The 17,602-nt window shown below is 33.9% G+C and overlaps 1 protein-coding gene across 4 annotated transcripts in view; it reads left to right on the top strand.

Moving 5' to 3' along the window:
• Positions 1 to 17,602, top strand: part of LOC145258668 (protein zyg-11 homolog B-like) — a 158,226-nt gene that overhangs the window by 44,402 nt on the left and 96,222 nt on the right. The window contains exon 1 of one of the 4 annotated variants that reach the window (XM_080116630.1): positions 12,160 to 12,261. The exons of 2 other annotated variants lie outside the window; for them this stretch is intronic. The gene's annotated coding sequence lies outside the window, so the exon portion shown is untranslated. Of the gene's footprint in view, positions 1 to 12,159; positions 12,262 to 17,602 lie in introns of those variants that run through there. One more of the 4 variants, XM_080116628.1, reaches the window with a different exon arrangement.

Genomic DNA, 17,602 nt, shown 5'->3' with positions numbered 1-17,602 from the left:
AGGAAGATAAACGATCTTGTGTTTAACTTCTGCCTCATGCCATTTTAAGAAATATCAGTTCAATTTTGAGTACTGAGGGAGAATCCCAAGTCTGTCCTAGAAATTGTCAAAGCCGTCTACGATTTGAAAGCCACCTTTTCTTTGCTTTCTTTCGGGTGGTTGAAGCTTTTTTTACATAGGAGTCACCACTTATCAAAGCCCGGAGGCCACTCAAGGATAAGGGTTATTGAGTGTACAATAATCATAGGGATAATATCGTAGTAATCGTTAGTAATGGAAATTTGGTAGATTGGATTACTTAAGGATGCGTTTCATCAAGAATTTGTTTATGTTGGACTTAAAGACAACCATGTTGTAGTCAGCTGGGAAGCAGGCAAACGGAAGAGAGTTCCACATGCATGCAGTTCTAAGAAAGAAGCTTTGTTCATGGAATCTACGTTTTGATGTAGGTACTGTCAAAGAATGGGGAAAATTATTGACAGTGGTTTCAGCTAGATGGGTGTTTTTCATGAAAGATTGGCGAGGGGTGACCAGAAATTGGAGCTCAGACGAGCACTTGCCATCGAAATAACGATAAAACAAAGACAGGCTCGCAACGCTCCTTCTGTGGGAAAGAGGTTGCAGAGAAGAGTTCTTTTGGGGTTTTTTTTCAACATTATTATTTACTTAGATTTTTAATCTAACCCTTCGCTTGCTTAGTGTCGTCTGTCTTTTTTACATGATTTCTCCACTGCTTTCAAAACATAAACTTCTTTGGATATTTTCGCTATTGACTCAGTATTTTCTGTCAGTATTCAGAATCTTCTGTGCTTCCAGTACCGAATTATTTTTCTTCAATTAATAAACAAACTGAATATTTATCAGTCACATCATTTTATTGTATGGTATTAATCACCTATGTTAGTTAATCAATCTTCTGACACATCGTACATCTCCCTTTTCAATAGTAATATTACATGTTGAAAATAATCAAAATGCATTCTGATGGATTTAATTACGTAATTTTAAAATATGCTTTTTTGAAAGATGGTTTTAGAATTGTATGTTATTGCAGTTTTTTACTTCAATAAATAATCGATTAACAACAACAATGATAATAATTATATTTAAATTATGTTATTAATAATAATTACAATTATATTATTAATTATAATTAAATTTTATTATTAATTATGATTATAATTAAATTATATTAATAATAATGATAATAATAGCTATATTAATAATAATGTTTAAGTGACACAGAGGTGAGAAATATGCAACCACACACATACATGTAATAAGTGGTGGTCACATAATTTTAAGTATTTATTTAGAATTACATTTAATTAAAAAATAAAAATGCATAAAAATCTTTATAATGTCCATACACATTGGAGAATCTGGATCTCCCACTATAAACTTTGCCATTGGGGAGGCAGCTTTATAAACGGTTTCTTTTCTTTTTTTCCTAATAAATTTGCGTGTGTGTGTGTATATATATATATATATATATATATATATATATATATATATATGTATATGAGCAAATAGTTAATAAAATATGTTAAAAAACACTAAGAAATGAGTTAAAAACATATTTAATCTGAAAAGGAAACACTAGATAAATGGATAGTCCTTAATCCGTGGAGTTTCGAAGAAATACTTTCCTTCTCATTAGAGGGTAGGAATTAGCAAAATGTGGGATCGGATTTTGCATGCAGAAGTATTTGATGAAACAACAAGTAAGTCAAAGATCTTACTTGAAAACAAAAAAAGTGAAGCAGAGGGAATATAGTGAATAAAAAGGTGATTACACATGAATGGATAGTCTGGTGGAAAATAAAAAATCCAGTGATGGTATATATATATATATATATATATATATATATATATATATATATATATATATATTACAACTCTTTCAACTTTTCATAACTCGAAGAACATCTGCCTTAGGATAGTTAAGTTTAATTTTCTCTAACAGAAGAATGTTGTACCACTTTTATGTCTTCTTATGAAGATTAATGCCAAGATATGATGATACTAAATATTACGTCTAGAATCCTTATTCCAATTTTGGGCTGACCCAAATATTTACGAATGTGTAGAGGAAGCCCATACGATGCAACACTGCCTTGACTCCCCTCTACTGTGCAATCAGTATGGCTTCAAAAATCTAGCAGAATACAACCACACAAAGAACTCTGCTTAAAAAGTCAGAAACTGTTGCATGATCACATGCTTTAAGGACATGTGAAAAGGACGATTCCAATTTTGATCCAAATCTAGTATAATTTTTATTCTAGAAAACGTACATGATTTAACGCTTAAGCTTAAGGAGTTTTCAGAATAAATTTCAGTTACACGAATCTTGTTTAATTGGTGTCTAACGACTGTGGATTTAATTCAATTCAAATCTGATGTTGTGCCCATTTGATCCTTAAAAACCTTTAATATACTCCAAATAAACTCAAATATCTGAGAATATTTTACAATGTCTAATACCTATTGTTAACATTTCTCAAAAGTCTGAAGGATCCTAATTTTTACACCCTTTGTATAAAATTGCATTAAACTAAATATAACCCACACTACCAGTCCTTATGCTTGTCAGATATGTTCCAAAATTTATAATGATCAGTTAATTAGTTTAGGAGTGAATTCTGTACATACAAATATATAAATGTGTGTGTGTAATGAGTTGTGAAACAGTGAAACAGTACTGTATGTGGATGACTATAATGCTCCTCATCTTGAGTTGAGCATATTGAAAAGTGATACACAAATTAACATTAGCGTATAAGCAACGCTCTTTGTGTAAACAAATTGAGCCCAGGTATTTTGGATGATGCCAAAACATAATTACTTTACGACTCCCAGAGCAGCTGCCGATTAGCTTTGGTTTGGTTATTAGATTTGGTTAGGAGTCTTGACTGTTGTACAGGCGGTCGGATTTCAACCCTGGCTTGAGGTAGTTGCCTGTCTAGCCGCACTGATAAGCTGTGAAACAACAAAACAGTACTGCATGTGGATGACATATATATATATATATATATATATATATATATATATATATATATATATATATATAAAATGTATATATATACACATACGCATAAAAATATTGTTTGTAGTCTTGGAAATTTTTTAACATTTCAAAACTATATAAAAATTAAATTATTTTTTTCTTTGGTCCTTCATTGGAAAATTATTTTGCCAGTAAGTCAATTAATTTCCTGCAATCCTTGAATCAATTTGCTTTTATGAATTCACAATAGTTCTACTGTTGTTTCAGGGATCATCAGTTGTTTACCATGAAACACTATTTAAGAGATTTAAAAACAAATGATGGCTCCCCAACAAAGTTGATCAAACACCACCTCCCTTAAACACAAGAACACAAATATTCCGGATATTGGATCTAGTTTTTGTTCTAGAGTAATGAGGCTAACTCATTGATGTTATCAAAAAATGTCTTCCTTATATATATATATATATATATATATATACAAGGGTTTTTCCAAATGTAAAACCTATGTTTTTAACTCAAAAACTTGGAGAACTACGAAAACAGAGGTAATACCATTAAAACGAGCAACCTTTTGTGGTTCAGAATTTATTTTCTTACATAGTCACCACCATTCTCAATACACTTTTACCAGAGATTCAATAATGCATCTGTCTGCTTCTGAAGCACATCCATGACAGGGGTTGCTTTCAATATTTGCAACGGAGAGATGAAACTTTCAGGTCATGAATGCATAAGTTCATTTATAACAATGCAATTTGCAATCCTCTCTTATCCGTTTTGGATGGAATAAAAAAAAAATAGGAGGCATTATTTTAAGAACCTCCCCCTCTTTATAATAGAGATATCTTAGTTCTAAGATTATAAATATTTGCATGGATATTTCATAGTTTTTCTTTTTTAAACTTTCTTCCATGATGTTTTAGGAACATCAATAAATTTTTAGTTGACTAACTTGGCAGACGCTGATTTATAAGTTTTTCGACCAAATGCCTTTCCATCTGGATATCCATCTTCATTTCGCACCACAAGTGTTTCTTGTCTATATTGATATGGTGCCTCATTAATGTCAGCTTCCTTCAAAATTTATAACTTCCTCAAGTTCCTCCATCCCATCCCACCTCGTATTTTTATATTCATATCTTATATATCTACCTTGACAGAGTACAAAATAGGTTTTGTGGCTTAGTGGGGGATGCCCTTTTCTCTTCCCTGCAACCTCTCTCCCACAGGAGAGATGTTGCGAGTCTATCTTTGTTTTATCGTTACTTTCATGGTAGGTGCTCGTCTGATCTCCAATCTCTGGTTCCCCCTCACCAATCTTTCACGAAAAACACCCGTCTAGCTGAAACCACTGTCAAAAATTTTCCCCACTCTTTATTTGTGCCAAAACCAAAACGAGATTCCATGAACAAAGCTTCTTTCTTAGAAGTGCACGCCTGTGGAACTCTCTTCCGTTTGCCTGTTTCCCACCTGACTACAACCTGGATGTTTTCAAGTCCAACATAAACAAATTCCTGATGAACCGCCCCCTTAAGTAAGACACTTTATCAAATCTCTAATACTAACGATTACTACGATACTATCCCATTGATGACTGTACACGCAATAACCCTTATCCCCGAGTGGCTTCTGGGCCTTGATAAGTAGTGACTACCTTGAAAAAAAAAATCTTCTCGTCTTTCTAAATCTCATCTTAGGACTGCAAGAATAATCCATTTACCTACTCAAATATACCTAGCTTATCCATACCATACAAATTTTCAAATGTATTTCCCTTGCTCCTTGTTGATCTAAATCAAAGGTTTCCAACTGGGGATCACAAAGCAGGGGTGTGTGTAGTCTTGTTAGAAACAGCTTGGGATAACTATTTTATTTATTTATTTATCTATTATTTTGTTTTACAAAGGAGTCACTACTTATCAAGACCAGGAGGCCACTCAAGGATAAGGATTAATGAGTGTACAGTAGTCAAAGGGAACATATCAGTCATCGTTAGTAGTGGAAATTTGATAAATTGGATTACGTAAATTTGTTCACGTTGGACTTGAAGACAACCATATTGTGGTCAGCTGGAAAGCAGGAAAACGGAACAGAGTTCCACAGGCGTGCAGCTCTAAGAAAGATTTGTTCATGGAATCTATGTTTAGGTTTAGGCACGATAATGAGTGGGGGAAATTATAGATAGTGGTTTCAACTAGACGGGTGTTTTTCGTGAAAGTTAGGCCAGGGGGATCATAGATTAGAGCTCAGACGAGCTCTTGCCATGAAAATAACGATAAAGGCTCGCGACGTCTCTTCTGTGGGAAAGAGGTTCCAGGGAAGAGAAAAGGGCATCCCCCACTAGGCTACGAAATCTATTTTGAACTCTGTCAAGGCAGGATAAGCTGCTTCTAGCAGCTCCCGCCCAGATGTGGCAACAGTACTCCATCCTTGGACGCACTTGGCTCCTACATGTAGATAATTGCATAAACAGTGAGATATTTACTGGAACGGTAGAACGATCCCACCATTTTCCGGTCCTGGATATAACCTTAAACTATATCCAGTGGTGAGGCCCCAGCTTGCGGGCTTTGGAGAGTGTGGAGCCACCCTTTAATTACCATTGCTCCCAGGTTCACTCTGACCTGGAGTGGTAGTACCTGTTAGGGTCCCAACTATGGGTTAAATAGAAACTGTTTTGAAAACAACAAATATATTCTATTAAAAATTTTTCTTCAAAATCTTTGGATTCGGCATTAAATAACCCGAAAAGGGTTGATATGCTGTAAAACAAAAACAACCGACCAACCCACCATTTTCCCAGCAGCCCTGGCAACGGATTTGATGTATGTGTTCCATCTCAGATCAGGAGTAACGGTCAAGTCCAGAAGTTTGTCAAAACATGGAACCTCCTCAAGATGAAAGCCATTCATTTAAATTGATGCCAGATGGGGATCAATGTTGATGATGTAAAGATAGAAGTTTGGTCTTAGATGCATTAAAATTAACCAGCCACTTCTTTCCCTATTGCACCACATGCTCAAGATCAGAAGAGAGAGAATCAGAGAGAACTTGGTTGTTTACAGCCTTTGAAGTGTTGCCATAGATGGTAGTGTCATCAGCATAAATGTCTACAAATGATCTTAGAATGTGATTTGGGAGAGCATTGATGTAGATATCATCAGAGAGAAATGATTTAATAATTGAAAAGACGTTTCCAGCTGTACTGTAGCTGGAGATTTTGTGGAGTAGACCTTTATGCCACACTCTATCAAAAGCCTTTGATATGTCGAGGGCAATTGTCTTAGAAAGGAAGCCTCCATCAAGAGATTTGCTAATCCTATGAGATGTAACTGTTAACACATCAGTTGTAGATCTAGCAGAATGGAAACCATATTACATGTCACGAAGAAGGTTATTTTTGGTGAGGTGGTTGACTACTTCTCTATTTAACACAGATTCCAGCAACTTACTCATGACGCACAGGAGACTTATTGGCCTGGACTGTTGCTTTACTGGAATCAAGATTTTTGATTAGCTTGGCAACATCCCGTACAGATATTTGTATGTCGCATGGCGTGTTTTCAGACACAGGAGGAAATACGGTGTGTGTGTGTGTGTGAGGAGGGGGAGGGCTGATCACAGAGAGTAGAATTAGCTGCAAAATTTTAGGCAAAGAATTTGGCTTTGTCCGATGCTGATGAGATTATTCCAAGTTCATTGATGATGGTTGGGATAGAGCACACATTTCTATTCAGGACCCTCTTTGTTATTTGCCAAAATTCTTGGGAACCAAGCTGCTGCTAAGCTACTTTGGACTTGACGGACTGAGCATATAACTCCTTGCATTCTTTATTACTCTTTTACAGTGGTTACTGGCAGTCCTGAAAGTGGCTTTAGTCTCAGTACATCTATTACGTTGGAAGCAATGGAAATACTGATTTCTGTGCGCAATGGCAGCAGTACATTCTGGAGAGAACCATGGCTGGCTGTTAGGTTTTTGCTGAAACTTTTTGGAGGGTATGAATCGGTCTATACCTACAATTAACCATTCAATCAGGTCTGTTACTATGGAGGACACATTCTTTTTAAACCTGGATCTAAGAGGTAGATCTGATATAAATGTATGAAAGCTATCCCAGTCAGTCATAAAGTATTGATATACTATACGATGGAGAGGTATGTCGGAGGACTTATTACATTGTATTTTTATCTTAATGGAGACAACCGAGTGGTCTGAAGATCCCGATGGAGACAGAACAGAAGACAAATATAGCTCAGGGCAAGTTGTGAGAAAAAGGTCTAGAAGATTTGCATATTGACCATCAATGTCAGGCACATGAGTAAGTTCGTGAACAATCTGAGTTAGGTCATAAGCAATGGAAAAATCGTGATAGAATCTCCCCTTATCATCTGTCTTGATTGAGTGGGCTAACCATTCCACATTGTGAACATTGAAGTCTCTTCAGACGCGAATATTAGCTGAAGGATGAGCAGACAGGATGTGGTCAATTTTCTCAGATATGCTCTTAAATATACTAACTCCACTGTTATGGGGGCGATAGAGAGCAAATATAAATGCAGTGGTGTCAGCAAGTGCAATCTGAAAGCACATATAGGGCAATTTATAGTCTTCTCTGGAGATGTCCCTACCACATGGAAAGTCATCTCTAATGTAGGCACATATTCCATGATGTTAAATTAAAATATCCTTTAATTACAAACTCATCTAGGGAAATAGTTGGTTCAGTGTCAGTTTCACTTTGGAAGAATAGGTCAGGTTTGGTCTCCCGTAATTGGATTTCTACCTCTGGAAGGTTGGAACGTAGACCCCTGATCTGAGAGGAGGAGATATAGTATTGGGGGTCTATTTTGGAAGTTGAAGTTATGAGTGTAATCATGTATTTTTCTGGAAACTTTTCATGGAGTTTTAGGAATTTTGGAATAGGTCGACAAACTTGGTTAGAGCAACCCAGACAGGGAAACTAAGGAAGAAAAAGAAGTGAAGAAATATTTTTTTGTAGCACATGATGAGGTAAAGCCGTAACAATTACCCACTAATATGGCATCGAGAAGCCCCACCAGAAGCTACTGCATGGTCCAGAATCCATTCACCAAATGGCAATACAGCAGCCCCAGTACTTTACACCTGCTGATAGGACAACCTCCTCAGTGGTTAGTCCAAGATTCGGGTCCCTGACTATCAGGCAGATAACGTCAGCCCAGAAAAACGTTTACCTCCGGCACTCTTACTAGTGACATGGTTATAAGGATAGAAATAGAAACAGAAAAATTTCCAACATCTCAGGCTACTGCTAACACAAAATTCTGCCGACCTATTTCATCAATTATATTTTTCAAGCTCTTACATTTATTTTTTTGCGTTTAGGTGCAAAGCAAAACGTGTGCTACGTTAGTTCAGTGGCATTAAGTGATATACAACATCAGGCATTTCATTAGCTGAGTTGGATAACTTTTCACACCTATATGATAATATTAAGAAATTTATAGCAGTTGCAAGATTAACTAATTTCCATATTATTTTTGAAAAATGTGGACATTTTTAATTAACTATTATTGTTCTGAGTTTTTGAGATGAGGATTGATAATTTGGATGCAATGTTGTGTGAATAACACTAACAGATAAAAACAGTAATCCGAATAATTCAAATAATGATAACTATTACTTTTTATGTTTTTAATTGTTTTCGTTTTCATATAGAAAATTAATTCAGGAAAAATTTGAAAACTATTTTCTATGTTAACAATTATATATTTTTATTTGCTAATCATTTTTCTCTGAAAAAAAAACTTAATTCTTTAAACTCCATGCAATAGGGAAATGATTTTTTGTATGTTATATTCGTTGTTAATGTTAATTCGCATCCTTTGATTTCTCATATATATGTATATATATATATATATATATAATATATATATATATATATATATATATATATATATATATACGTTTTTTTTCCTTCAAAGTAAACATTGTGTAAATTTGAATTCTAATTCATAAGTTTAAGAAATCAATAGAAAAGCAGAATTATTTTTTTTGTGTTTGTTTAAAATCGACTTTTGATGATATACCGTCATCTTCAGGCATAGAAACAGTTTGTAAATTAAATAAAAAAAAAAAAGTTAACTAATTAGATCAATAAGGAAGACAAAAAGAAAAACCTATTTAAGCCATGAAATTTCGAAGCCAGATGCTTCTTATCAGAAGAGGAGAAAAAGCCAGAATTATAAATCTAGAAAAGAGCTGGTTTAACAGCATTAGCATAGAAATGAGAAAGAATATATGCATATGGCAGCAGGAAGTTGAGTGTAGGCAGAAATAAGATAGGAGAAAAGGGGGCATATATGAGAGAGTAAGGAATATATAGGGAAGGAGTTAGCAGAGAAATAAAAGTGAGAATGTGTGTGTGTGTGTTTGTATGTGTGTGTGTACGAGGACAATTTTCAAGTCTTAACCTATATACTCAACGAATTTTTGATCTACAGACTTGATATTTGGTATATATGGTATTTAGGCATGTGTATTGTATTAGAGGACAGCTCAGCAAGAACTTATTTACAGTAGACTTGAAAATTATCATGTTATAGTCAGCTGGGAAGGAGCTCTATGGTTGTGTGTTCCACAGATGGAGTATTCTAGGAAAGAAACTTTGCTCTCATAATTTTAGTTTAGTTTTAGACACTGATAGTGAGGAAAATTGTTGACAGTTGTTGTAGATAGACGAGTATTTGTTGTGCATCTTTTACAGTGGGAGAGGGGACTATAGATTGAAGCTCAGTCGAGCACCTACTATAAAAGTAGCATAAAGATTCATAACGTCTCTCCTATGAGAAAGTGAGGAAGCAAAAATTCTTCTACAATAAGACACTATCCAAGTTCCACCATTACTAATCATTCCTCTGTTGTCTCACCTTTTATCTAATCTTCATGAACCCTTATTCTAGAGTAGCCTCTGAGCCTTGATAAGCCCCCCCCAAATATCCACGATCTGATTTACGACCATTAGATCAAAGTGTAGTATCTGTTCTTCAGATGCGGCACTTCCATTTCTCGTTCTCTTTCAGTGGAGGAGAAATCCTACACGACTGAGACAATTTTTATTTTTGTACCTTTTCTCCACGTTAAAAAACGACCTTGGTGTCTAACTCTGTCCCGTGGGGAGGCATTGTAAATAGGTACAACCATATGTAGATTTGGAACAGGACCTTTTCAAATAAAGGAATTAACAGTTTTTCATCAATCAATAAGTGCTAAGATATGAAACCATTGCTATTAATGAAAAATAGTTAATTTAGTTCGTTTTTAATACGCTGAGGAATTAAAATTTCTACATTTAAATTTTTAACACTTAAGACAATGAAAAAGCCACAGTTTGAAAGTAAAGTTTGTGTCATCAATAAGTGCTAATGCGTAAAACCATTGGTATGACATGATCCAATCATGCAAATATCTTATTAAATAAGTAATATATATATATAAGCTTTTAATAATGATGTAACTACAAGTTATTTTTGTATCTGTTAAAGCAAAGTTTAATTTGTCAGGAGAAATACTATTTGAGGTTAACTGAAAATCCTTTAAGATAACTTGAAGTAGAACAAGACAATATATATATATATATATATATATATATATATATATATATATATATATATATATATACTAGCAGCTCGCCTGTAATGGCCGGGTTGTAAAATATGCTTAAATATGCAAGATGATCATTAGTGTTTTTTTTCTAATTTCAACATGAAACCTTAAAGCAAAATTTTAATATGAATGCTTCAATTGTTTCGGACAATTTCAAACTTTGTTATTCAAAAACATTCCAGAATAGCATCTCATCAGACGGTGAGAAACAAAAGAGTGATTAATACATATCTGAACAGATTTCAATCATATTATTTACAATACCAATTGTTAAATATACCTCCCTCTCCACATGTTTATTGTTTAATTATTTTCCGATGACCATGGAATTCATGGATCGTCTTATTTTCGTATTCCTATTTCTTAGATTTAAATTTCATCAAATTGTTTATTTTTATATTACCTTAGTCCTCCATGTGTTTCTAACCTAATCAAATTTTTTCCTATGTTATTTATTTATTTATTTACAAAGTACTGGACGATACCTTCAAGTTCTCAATTAAATTTATATGCCTCGCCTATATTCTATTCAATCTCGAAATTTTTTGTATCTTTTGATTTTATCCACGATTTTCTAATTTATTTTGCTTAACGTTTTATTTCATGAGAATGGATTGTTATTAAAAGGTTGTTTTAAAATAATTTTTTAATCAATTAAAAATAAATCTACATTCCATACTTGTTAAGTCAAGAATTTAAAATTAAAAAATAATATTTGCAATTTTATCATTATCTAATCATTCAAATTCTAATTTCCTTTGTTATTCTTTTCGAAACCTAATCTCCAAATTACTGTGTTTAAAGGGGGATAAATCTGGATATCTAATCGGGCCAAGATCGCAGTGTAGTATCTGTTCTGATGCTGTACTCCACTTTTTTGTTCTCAGTCAGTGGAAGAGAAATCCTTCATGACTGAGACAATTTTTATTTTAGTTCCTTCCTCCATATTAAAGACCGACCTTGTGTCTAACTATGCCCTCGTGGGGAGGCAAGTAAATAGAAAATGGTCTCCACTCACTAGATTTCGAAGGCAGTTTTGTACCCTGTCAAAACAGGAAAAGGTTCTCATAATAGCTCTTCACCAAATCCGACATCAATACTCCGTCCAGGACTTTCGTTTAGGTAGAGGATTGCGTCAGGATTGACATAGTTTCTGGGGCAATTACCCTGATAATTGCACACTAATCAATTTTTCTTCAAAAGTTTGCATCATATATAAAGATCACGTGTGAGCCGTTGGGTCAGTATTTGTTGTATATGTTATTAAATGTATAATTTTTTAATCTTGATATCAATTGATAAAGTAGCAGCGGCAGCAGCTACGTCTGCTGCTTTCAAACAAACGAACACATATTTTGTCAATTAACGTTCATCCTTTATGACATTACACTCTTTTGGGAAAAAAAACTATTCATTCTTTATGAAGTAATCAAGTGTGTGTATGTACAATATATATATATATATATATATATATATATATATATATATATATATATATAAAATCATTAATAATCTTGAAGTGTGCTCGGTGACACAGTAAGCAAGCAAGATCCACAGAATAGAATTAGTCTATAGATATAATATACCCAGGTAACGTCAGGTAAGTTAACGAATATATAAGCTCTTCCTCACTTAAAGGTTCATATACAGTTATCTATTGTAAACTTTTATTAATCAAATCGATGAAAAGGCTTGTATAGAAGTTTGCAGCTATTCGTCAGCTAGGCATGTCAGGTTCGTGTTCTACCGGTTCCACTTTATAACTCTCACTAATACACTTGAAAAATGTATGAGTCCATAAATCTTCCCTCCAGCTAGATATACTTTAGTTATGCAACTATTTTAGATAAAAAAAACTCTGAAATAACATCAGTCTTTTTCTGCTTATCCTTGCTTTGTTTCCAATGTTGAGCATCTCCTTGCCACTTGACTCAAGCAATGTCGATTCAGAAGAGGTGTGGTTCGGGGGGTTGTGCAACCCTTGCTTCACTACAGACTCTCTTTGCAGACATTCGTACAGGGATTATCCATTGTTTCTCAGCTGAAAAAGATACATAAGAATTTTTGGTGATGTTTAAGTTTCATTACTGAAATTCAGTTTCTAATTGCTGCTTTGCAAACAGGAAGATGGTGGCAATGCAGAAAATGTCCCTCCTGAGCATCATAATTTCGGATAACGTGCAGTTATAGTGAAACATAGATTATTTTTAATGTAATTTATTATAAACTGTTGTTTTTTTTTTTGTTTTTTTTTTGGTAAATAAGAAATAAAGTATTTGTAAAAAGAAAAAAAAATCCGGTTCATTTGAGTATTTGCAAAAAAAATAAAACAAACAAACAAAAAAAAAACTGCTTCTGCAGTTTACGGATCGTGCTAAAATAACGTTATTATTTGATAAACATTCTTATCATGAAGAGTGAGAAGCTTTGGGTGGATAACCCCCTTATATTTTTTCTTTTCATCTCTTTTTAATTTTTTCATCGACTAAACATTATAGCAGTGTCAAGTCGCCATTAAAAATGTGTGATAAAAATTTGAATAATTAGACTTACTATCTTTCGAAGCGTATAACGACTTGAAAAATTTCATTTAAACACTAATTTTTTTTTCAATAAAAGGAGCAAAGACCAAATTTTAAAATAATAACAGGTTTAATAGCAAAATATGCAATATTTGTTTTTTTTTTAATCGGTTTTCTTTAAAAAAGATTTCAAGAAAATCAACAAATTTTAACTTCGAATATAATAAATATATATAAATTCCAAAAAATCACTTACCTATAAAAAATACTAATCAATGGGTACTTCCCTTCTTCATTGTAAAGAATTTATCCATATTTATATTTTATATTCCATGTACTTTTTAAATAAAATAATTTTTTAAGCAAGGATTAAAAAATACAGCGACTTTAAATTCGCATATCAGATAGTCACAGAGCTGGTTTGTCTCCCTTTCTTCCAGTTGAGAACTACGGTTGCCTAAAAGCTCCATAATTAATCTCCCCTTTTTATATCTGACATGTGTTTGCTGTTAACAAAAGTAGATCATATGGGTCACCGTACTTGAAAAATGATCACATTCATTCATAAGTAAGTTTACTTTTATAAACAACCCCCTCGACAAATTTTCCATTTTTTTTTATTCTCTTAAAGAAATACATGAGTTTTTGATTTAAAATATTTTATTTCTTCTTTATGGAATGAATTTATTTTTTTAAATATCTAAAATAAAACAAAATTGAATGAAATAGAAAAAATTATAGTAAGTGCTTAATATTTACTTGACAATATTTTCAAAATATGAGGTTCCAGTAAAAAAAAAAAAATCAACGTGGTTTAAAAAAAAAGGTTTTAAACTTTTGACTTTACAGGTAAATTTGCACAAAACTATTTTTTGTTTTGTTTTGTTTTAAATTAGATTATTTTATTCATTGATCTTTTATCTTCAATTTATGATATATAAATCTGGGGTGAGAAAATTAATTATTTTCATTTAAATAGACATTTCAAAATGGCGGGTGAATTTAAAAAAAACGTTTATCTAGAATATTATATTTGGTTTATTGGAAAGAGCATAAAATTTCACATTAAACTTGAAAATATATTAAAAATTGAACCAATAGAAAAATTTGGAATTGAAAAAATTGAAAAAAATTTAACTCATAAAATTCAATTCATTTCATTACATAGATGGTCCTGGATATGACCTTAAACTATATCCAGTGGTGAGGCCCTCGTTTGCGGGCTTTGGGGAGTGTGGAGCCACCCTTTAATTACCATTGCTCCCAGGTCCACTCTGACCCGGAGTGGTAATACCTGTTAGGGTCCCAACTATGGGTTAAATAGAATCTGACCTAAAAAAAAAAAAAAAAAATTTACTCCATTAAAAATCGTTCCTCAAAATAACTAGATTCGGCATTAAATAACCTAAAAAAGGTTGATATGCCGTAAAACAAAAACAACCAACCAATCATTACATAGAAAAAAATGGTTGCATGAGTGCGCGCAGGCACTTTGTAAACATTGTTTTTTAAAAAATAAAAAATAATATTTCTATTATTTTTCAAAAAACTTTAATAGTTTATTTTGGAAGTATATTCCATAAAGAAATTAAACAAACCACTTTAAAAAGAGAAATTATGAGTTTTGTATATTTTATTCGCAGTTTTGTGTTAAGAGTGTCAAAAATTCCCCCGAAATTCCGACACACCTAACTGAACACTCTGAACACTAATCTATCAAAGTATGCGAAAAAAAATGTAAAAATTTCAATAATACAACGTTCTAGTACATTACATCGATCTCGCATTTTGGAGGCGATTGGTTCGAAAATGCGAGATCGATGTATGTACTCTAAATATTGAACTTTTTCATTTTTTTTTGTTTCTTTTCGCATATTAGTGTCCAATCGATAATAAGCCGCTGAAAAAATTGAACAAATGTGAGAAGAAAAAATATAGGGGAAAGGATGCATTGTATAATGTATAGGTCCACCAAGTTTTGTTAACTATTCTGTACTTTCATCTAACAATTTAATAAACAAAAGATACCGTAAAAAATTAAAAACGCCTGATTTTTTAACGAACTATAATGGGGGAACACGTTTTGCATCGTCATTGTCTTCCAGTTGCAAAACAGCAATCGGAACTGAATGTCAGCAACGAAACTTTGAGCAAAGATATATGAACTGTAGGTGCTTTCTAATGCACGCCACAGATTTAAGCCACCCCCTCTATATGTAACACGGTGTAACTGTAATTTAATTTGATATTATCATCATATCTCTTATACCATTTAAAAGAAGCTTAAAGTAAACTAGTAATATTTAAAAAAAAATGTTTTTACTGCATACGGAAATAATGAAAATGCGAGACTAAAATCATGTTTACATTATCGATGCTTTAATAAAATGTTCCTATGCAATGATCATTTTGAAGCCGTAACCACACCTGTGTTTAAAAACAGGGGCGTGCAATAAGTAATGCCCCTGACACACTTCCAGTTGTCTGATCTAGCTGAAATTTTGCATGTGCAATGATTTATATCTCTACGAGTTATGTGGCAAATTACAGCTCTGAACTAATTGTGGTTTCTGTTTTACAGGTGTTTGAACTGAGTCAGGTGTGAAATGGAGCCTGTTGAATGTCGAGCAGTAATCCAGTTTTTAGTCGCGTGCAAGCGACTTTATAAGTCACTCCGTCGGTCTGTCGGTAACACTTTTGTGCTTGGTCTTTTTGGTTAAGATCAAAGGTCTGTTGTTAATAGATGCTGTTCTTAACTTTTTAAGCTTTTCTTGGCCTTTTGGCCAAGATCAAAGGTCTTTTGGAGATTTTACGTTTTTAAATTTTTTAATTTTATATTGGAATTTTTTTTTATTGTAATTTTTTCTTTAAACGAAATAAATTAAATATCAAGATCAAAGTGTAGTATCTGTTCCAGCAGATACTACAAGCAAAGACCATATGTGGGGTTTCACCCACATATAAGACCTTGGTCAATGTAGGGGCAAACCTTCATACAAATTGTTACTATCCAGCTCCCCTACTCCCCGGGCAGTTGGTCCCCATTTCTCCTTCACTCCTCACATTAAAAATCGGCCTTGTGCCTAATTTGCTCGGTGGGGGAGCAAATAAATACCCCACATATAAGATCTTGGTCAATGTAGGGCAACCCTTCATACCAATTGTCACTATCCAGCTCCCCTACTCCCTGGGGAGTTGGTCCCCATTTCCCCTTCACTCCTCACATTAAAAATCGGCCTTGTGCCTAATTTGCTCGGTGGGGGAGCAAATAAATACCCTTTTCTTGGCCTTTTGGCCAAGATGAAAGTGTAGTATCTGGTTTTACTACATGCTGTACTCATTGTGATATAAAGTGGGGGATCACTTTTCTGTATTAATTTAATGTAAAATGATCACCTACTTTACAACCAGTCAATCTCAAAGCCATTAGTCATTCTCCAGATCATTCAAGTTGTTTTTGAAGGATTCCAGTTATTTTTTAAGCATTCAGGTCATTCTTAAGATCATTAAAGTAATTCTAAGTCATTTACTTTTTATTTATTTAAGTCATTTCAGCCTATTTTTTGGTCATTTTAGTTTATCTTTAAGAATTTCATGTCAATCCTACATTCACGCATTCATTCATTACACGAGAGCATGTGACTAATGGCTATCGGCCTTGTATTTGAAAGGACGCACACCACAGGAGACTTTTGATGAAATGAAAGATGAAAGGTGATAATGCCCCATCATATGACCTTGTAAAACGCTGATATCGTGAATTCAAACATGGCCGAAAGTCTGTGAAAACAGCTCCCAGACCTGGTCCCCCCCCCTTCTGCCATTGATGAGGCATCTGTCCGTCAAGTTGAGGCTGCCATTTTGGAAGATTGGCACATTACTATTCGCCAAATAGCCCAAGATGTCAAGATTAGTACAGGGTCTGTGGAAACTATCGTTCATGACCATTTGCATATGCAAAAGGTGTCTGCCAGATGGATTCCCAGGTTACTCACATCATTCCAGAAGTGAGAATGTGTTGAGTGCTCGAGGATGAATTTGGAGATGTGCCAAGAAGATGAGTCAAAGTTTTTCAAAAGACTGATTACACAAGATGAAACCTGGGTCCATCACTATGATCCAGAGACCAAAGCTCAGTCAATGCAGTGGAAGCACTTGGACTCACCACCTCCAAAGAAGGCTAGGGTGCAGCCCTCAGCTGGCAAGATCATGCTCATAGTCTTCTGGGACCAGGACGGAGTAGTGATGACAGATTTCCTGGCAAAGGGTACCACAATTACAGGAGCCTATTATGCTTCACTTTTGAGGAAATTAAGAGAAGCTATCAAAATCAAGAGGCGGGGCAAGATCAGCAAAGGTACCCTCCTCCTGGAGGACAATGCTCCGGTCCACAACTTGGATGTCGCCAGATCAGAAGCA

This window comes from Euprymna scolopes, chromosome 3 (assembly GCF_053919585.1).
Source record: "Euprymna scolopes isolate OS-2025 chromosome 3, ASM5391958v1, whole genome shotgun sequence".
NCBI classification, from domain to species: Eukaryota; Metazoa; Mollusca; class Cephalopoda; order Sepiida; family Sepiolidae; genus Euprymna; species Euprymna scolopes.
The sequence above is the reverse complement of the archived record's forward strand: the minus strand, read 5'-3'. Positions and strand labels throughout refer to the sequence as shown.